This window comes from Rutidosis leptorrhynchoides, chromosome 2 (assembly GCF_046630445.1).
Source record: "Rutidosis leptorrhynchoides isolate AG116_Rl617_1_P2 chromosome 2, CSIRO_AGI_Rlap_v1, whole genome shotgun sequence".
Lineage (NCBI taxonomy): Eukaryota > Viridiplantae > Streptophyta > Magnoliopsida > Asterales > Asteraceae > Rutidosis > Rutidosis leptorrhynchoides.
Genome location: NC_092334.1, coordinates 576,227,300 through 576,234,757, shown reverse-complemented (window position 1 = coordinate 576,234,757; position 7,458 = coordinate 576,227,300).

The window sequence follows — 7,458 nt, the reverse complement described above, 5'->3', positions numbered from 1 at the left end:
AAAAGTCCATTCTTTTGAAGTGTATGTATTCGGTTCTTGTTTATATGGCCAAGGTGACAATACCATAAATAGGAATCACTCAAATCCCTTTTGAGTTTCTTGGTGCTTGTATGGTATATAGAGCTCGATGATGCGTCATCATGAACCAATTCATAAATTCCATTTGAAGGCGAAGCCTTGAAATAGAATACATTGTCTTTAGAAACATGAATATCATCATCAATAAAATTAACAACGTAACCACATTGTTTTAAGCGAGAAATAGAAATAATGTTTCTACACAAATCCGGAGTATACAAAAAATTTTCTAAAATAAGTTCCAATCCGCTTGGAAACTTCAAAATAAAATCTCCTTGAGCTTTAACATGCACCTTTGCACCATTGCCCATATAGAGACTTGATGTTCCCGCCTTATGATCACTTCTTTTGAACCCCTGCAAAGAATTGCAAATATGAGTTCCACATCCCGTGTCTAATACCCATGTATTAGAAGAAGTAATACTAAGCTCTATATATACCATATATATATTACCTGAGGTTTGCCCTGCATCCCTCTTGTCCTTCAACTCCTTAAGATAGACCGGACAGTTTCGTTTCCAATGACCCATCTCACCGCAACCGAAACATGGGTCTTCTTTGGGGTTTGCCTTCTCGGTTACCTTTTGCTTCTTAGCCTTGTTGATGGTTGGGGTAACCATCTTCCCTTTCCCTTTGCCTTGATGGGCGGGTCCTTTTCTCTTGGCCACCTTTGGCTTAGAGGTGTTACCTTTGGATCCACCTTGATCGATTGCTAACACGGGTAAAGCCCTTTTACCCATGCTAGTTTCCGCCGTTCTAAGCATACCGTGAAGCTCACCTATGCTCTTATCCATCCCATTCATATTGTAATTAATTACAAATTGATCAAACCTTTTTGATAGGGAGTTAAGGATAAGATCGGTGGCTAACTCATTTGATATGTTTAGGTTAAGGCGGTTAGCACGATCAATAAGGCTCTTCATCTTAAGCACATAAGATGAAACCGATTGGGTATCGTCCATACGACAAGCATGTAGCGCCCGAACGGTCTCGAAACGCTCGACACGCGCTTGTTGGAGGAACATCTCCTTCAATTGCGTTATCATGTCGTATGCACTATGATGCTCGAAATCCTTTTGGAGTTCGGGTATCATAGTCCCAAGCATTAAGCATGAGACTTGAAGGGAGTCGTGGCAATACTTATCGTAAGAGGCCATTGCTTCCACATCATTCTCATCCGGTTGATCGGGAATGGGGTCCTCAAGTACATACGCTTTATCCTCTTGTTTGAGGACAATCCGAAGATTGCGGAACCAATCCATAAAGTTTGTATGGTTGAGTTTGTCTTTCTCTAAGAGAGACCTTAATGATAGGTTGTTCATGTTAAGTGGTGCGTTTTGAATGTTGTTGTTGTTATTGGCGGCCATCTACAAAATTAACAAAGTTCGTTTAAGTATCGATTTTAATTTAACATTCAATACCCTTTAAATTCAATTGAATCATTAAATTCTAGAATCCAACGGTAAACCAAATTTCGGTTAGGTGACCTTTATCCCGCAATTTGATTTAGCTAGGTAGTCAATAAATGACAATTGCAATCCATTTGCAACTTCTAGAGTATGGGATCATGCAATCCTTTTGCATGGCATATTTATCCCATCAACGCCTATTTGTTCCTCATGCTTCGGTGACCCTAAGTTCATGATTCCCAAGTCAAGTCGTCCTACTTGTATAGACTTGTAAATTTAACATACAAGTGGTTAGGTGACCTTTATCCCACAAGCATGTGAAATTTACCTTAATCATATTAGTTTGCTCATAACGGTTATGTGACCTTTATCCCATCATGAGTTCCCTAATACTTTTAAGTGTCACACAATAGGATGGCGTTAAACTTGTTTACCTTGTTTGTAAAAGGGATTTTAAGTTTTCGTTTATTCTAGTTTGAGAAAACTTTTATGCCATACACCAACATGCATTTAGTGTATGGTACTTATGAAAAACCATTTTCATGTCTTGTAATTAGCCAATTACTTGATATAAACCATTTTATATATTAGTGATCCTTTTCTTGTTCTTAATAACCATTTATTAAGGTCTTTAGTTGCTTTCAATTTAACCAATTAAATTGTCGTTTTGCATGTCATTAATATGTCTAATTTAACCAATTAAATTGTCGTTTTGCTTGTTGTTATCATGTAATTAATAGTATCAACCAAATATACAAACACAATAAACATACAAACAACCACACATGCAAAACAAGTTTGTTCACAATCTAGCCATTTTGGTGGACATTTGTTTAGCCGAAAACAAATGTCACCGGGTTAAGGGGTAATAATACAAAGTAGGAGATTACAATCTCCCACTTAACCTTGCATCCATATGCTCCTTGTGTTCTTCAAGTCTTCATTCATCATCTTGTATCTTCATTTTACAAAATACTTATCCTAATACATTTTTCTAGAAAATGAAAATACAACCTAATCTATTTTACATACCAAATATAAAATAAAATTACATAGCCTTATGAATGAATTATTATATATCAATTGAACAAATATTACATGCCATTGAATAATTATAATTACAAACCAAATGAATCATAAATCAACCAAATATAGCATGCAATCAACACACGGTCAAGGCTAGGATTGTGAACATCAACATGCAACCAATTGTGACCAAAATGCAAGAGCCCAAACCCAATTTTGGAGCCCTAACAATTCGGCATTCATCAAACACCCTCCCAAAACCCATGATTTTTGCATTCTTCTTTCATGCATGTACTTAGAATGCAAAGTTGATGGGTTTTAAAACAACAATTCGAAGAATATTTCAACAACTTCGGCTCTAGATACCATTGTTGGAATTTAACAAGTTTCATAAGTCTTAAAACCTTTTAAGAATCATTATAATCGGAAGCGTGTAATTATCAAGTTTTACTTGTTAAACTTTAACCAATTTAAAGCTAAATCCCATGGATCAAGTTGTGAACATTATGCTTACATATTAACAAGCGAAGGAAGAGTGTTTTATACCTCCTTAAACTAAGTTTAAGGGCTGTTTTGATGCAAGAAGATGATGAAGAATTAATGCTTCAACACACCCTTGAGTTGGTTGAACCTTTAAGCCTTTATAACCTTGCTATCCAAGCTTGAAACCACTTCTTTTGCACTTGAATAAACCAATCAGCAGCAATACTGATTTGAGCAGAAAGTTGATGAACTTATTGATGAACTTAGCCTCTAACTTGAAGCCTCAAGTGTTGCATACCCCAAGCCTTTTGTGCACCAACACCACCTTTACTTTGGTTAGGATTTTGACACTTAATGAACTAGATTACCAAGCTCAAAACCCTCTCCCTTTTGATAAAAAATTCGGCCAGCAGCTGTATGAAATGAGTGAGAGAGTTTTTTTTGCCTCTTGGTTCAATACTTGAGTCAAATTACTTGGTATATGAACTCTAGCATGCACTTGATAAATGTGTGTTCTTGAAAGTAAACAAAAGCAAGTATGGGAGACTCCTTGGTCAAAACAAAACCGTCCCCCATCCCTTTTTTATAACAAGATTGTTATTTTTTATATCTTGTATAAAATACCTTTGTATTTATATAAAACTTGTTATATAAAATTTGTAATTGCTAAGTTACTTGCATTTTACAAACCAATTTATAAAATATTACACAACATAATTATTTAAACCTATAAATAATTAAATATAAATTATCCAAGTAATTTATCTCAAGTGGTTATATTTTAGAAAACCCATTTTCTAAAATCCAAGTGTCGCGTATTTATTTAACGAACCTATCGTTAAGATTAAATACTTATAAGGTGTTGGTAAGCTTGTTATTGGGTATGACCCGACTTGGATCATAACATAGTGGCCACGTTAATTTAATATGTCTCTCGTGAAATGTCCCGTTCTTATTGATTAAAAACGTTCCATATTAATTGATTTCGTTGCGAGGTTTTGACCTCTATATGAGACGTTTTTCAAAGACTGCATTCATTTTAAAACAAACCATAACCTTTATTTCATCAATAAAGGTTTAAAAAGCTTTACGTAGATTATCAAATAATGATAATCTAAAATATCCTGTTTACACATGACCGTTACATAATGGTTTACAATACAAATATGTTACAACAAAATAAGTTTCTTGAATGCAGTTTTTATACAATATCATACAAGCATGGACTCCAAATCTCGTCCTTATTTAAGTATGCGACAGCGGAAGCTCTTAATAATCACCTGAGAATAAACATGCTTAAAACGTCAACAAAAATGTTGGTGAGTTATAGGTTTAACCTATATATATCAAATCATAATAATAGACCACAAGATTTCATATTTCAATACACATCCCATACATAGAGATAAAAATCATTCATGTGGTGAACACCTGGTAACCGACATTAACAAGATGCATATATAAGAATATCCCCATCATTCCGGGACACCCTTCGGATATGATATAAATTTCGAAGTACTAAAGCATCCGGTACTTTGGATGGGGTTTGTTAGGCCCAATAGATCTATCTTTAGGATTCGCGTCAATTAGGGTGTCTGTTCCCTAATTCTTAGATTACCAGACTTAATAAAAAGGGGCATATTCGATTTCGATAATTCAACCATAGAATGTAGTTTCACGTACATGTGTCTATTTTGTAAATCAATTATAAAACCTGCATGTATTCTCATCCCAAAAATATTAGATTTTAAAAGTGGGACTATAACTCACTTTCACAGATTTTTACTTCGTCGGGAAGTAAGACTTGGCCACTGTTGATTCACGAACCTATAACAATATATACATATATATTAAAGTATGTTCAAAATATATTTACAACACTTTTAATATATTTTGATGTTTTAAGTTTATTAAGTCAGCTGTCCTCGTTAGTAACCTATAACTAGTTGTCCACAGTTAGATGTACAGAAATAAATCGATAAATATTATCTTGAATCAATCCACGACCCAGTGTATACGTATCTCAGTATTGATCACAACTCAAACTATATATATTTTGGAATCAACCTCAACCCTGTATAGCTAACTCCAACATTCACATATAGAGTGTCTATGGTTGTTCCGAAATATATATAGATGTGTCGACATGATAGGTCGAAACATTGTATATGTGTCTATGGTATCTCAAGATTACATAATATACAATACAAGTTGATTAAGTTATGGTTGGAATAGATTTGTTACCAATTTTCACGTAGCTAAAATGAGAAAAATTATCCAATCTTGTTTTACCCATAACTTCTTCATTTTAAATCCGTTTTGAGTGAATAAAATTGCTATGGTTTCATATTGAACTCTATTTTATGAATCTAAACAGAAAAAGTATAGGTTTATAGTCGGAAAAATAAGTTACAAGTCGTTTTTGTAAAGGTAGTCATTTCAGTCGAAAGAACGACTTCTAGATGACCATTTTAGAAAACATACTTCCACTTTGAGTTTAACCATAATTTTTGGATATAGTTTAATGTTCATAATAAAAATCATTTTCTCAGAATAACAACTTTTAAATCAAAGTTTATCATAGTTTTTAATTAACTAACCCAAAACAGCTCGCGGTGTTACTACGACTGCGTAAATCCGGTTTTACGGTGTTTTTCGTGTTTCCAGGTTTTAAATCATTAAGTTAGAATATCATATAGATATAGAACATGTGTTTAGTTGATTTTAAAAGTCAAGTTAGAAGGATTAACTTTTGTTTGCGAACAAGTTTAGAATTAACTAAACTATGTTCTAGTGATTACAAGTTTAAACCTTCGAATAAGATAGCTTTATATGTATGAATCGAATGATGTTATGAACATCATTACTACCTTAAGTTCCTTGGATAAACCTACTGGAAAAGAGAAAAATGGATCTAGCTTCAACGGATCCTTGGATGGCTCGAAGTTCTTGAAGCAGAATCATGACACGAAAACAAGTTCAAGTAAGATCATCACTTGAAATAAGATTGTTATAGTTATAGAAATTGAACCAAAGTTTGAATATGATTATTACCTTGTATTAGAATGATAACCTACTGTAAGAAACAAAGATTTCTTGAGGTTGGATGATCACCTTACAAGATTGGAAGTGAGCTAGCAAACTTGAAAGTATTCTTGATTTTATGAAACTAGAACTTTTGAAATTTATGAAGAACACTTAGAACTTGAAGATAGAACTTGAGAGAGATCAATTAGATGAAGAAAATTGAAGAATGAAAGTGTTTGTAGGTGTTTTTGGTCGTTGGTGTATGGATTAGATATAAAGGATATGTAATTTTGTTTTCATGTAAATAAGTCATGAATGATTACTCATATTTTTGTAATTTTATGAGATATTTCATGCTAGTTGCCAAATGATGGTTCCCACATGTGTTAGGTGACTCACATGGTCTGCTAAGAGCTGATCATTGGAGTGTATATACCAATAGTACATACATCTAAAAGCTGTGTATTGTACGAGTACGAATACAGGTGCATACGAGTAGAATTGTTGATGAAACTGAACGAGGATGTAATTGTAAGCATTTTTGTTAAGTAGAAGTATTTTGATAAGTGTCTTGAAGTCTTTCAAAAGTGTATGAATACATATTAAAACACTACATGTATATACATTTTAACTGAGTCGTTAAGTCATCGTTAGTCGTTACATGTAAATGTTGTTTTGAAACCTTTAGATTAACGATCTTGTTGAATGTTGTTAACCCATTGTTTATTATAACAAATGAGATGTTAAATTATTATATTATCATGATATTATGATATATAATATATCTTAGTATGATGTATATACAGTTAAATGTCGTTACAACGATAATCGTTACATATATGTCTCGTTTCGAAATCATTAAGTTAGTAGCCTTATTTTTACATATGTATTTCATTGTTAATACACTTAATAATATATTTACTTATCATTTAACATAATTAACCAAGTGTATCAATATCTTAATATGATTCATATGTACCTAGTAAGACGTTGTTATAACGATAATCGTTATATATATCGTTTTCGAGTTTCTTAAATTAATAGTCTCATTTTTATGTATATAACTCATTGTTAAAATACCTAATGAGATACATACTTATAATAAAAACATGTTAACTATATATATAACCATATATATGTCATCGTATAGTTTTTATAAGTTTTAACGTTCGTGAATCACCGGTCAACTTGGGTGGTCAATTGTCTATATGAAACATATTTCAATTAATCAAGTCTTAACAAGTTTGATTGCTTAACATGTTGAAAACATTTAATCATGTAAATATCAATCTCAATTAATATATATAAACATGGAAAAGTTCGGGTCACTACAGTACCTACCCGTTAAATAAATTTCGTCCCGAAATTTTAAGCTGTTGAAGGTGTTGACGAATCTTCTGGAAATAGATGCGGGTATTTCTTCTTCATCTGATCT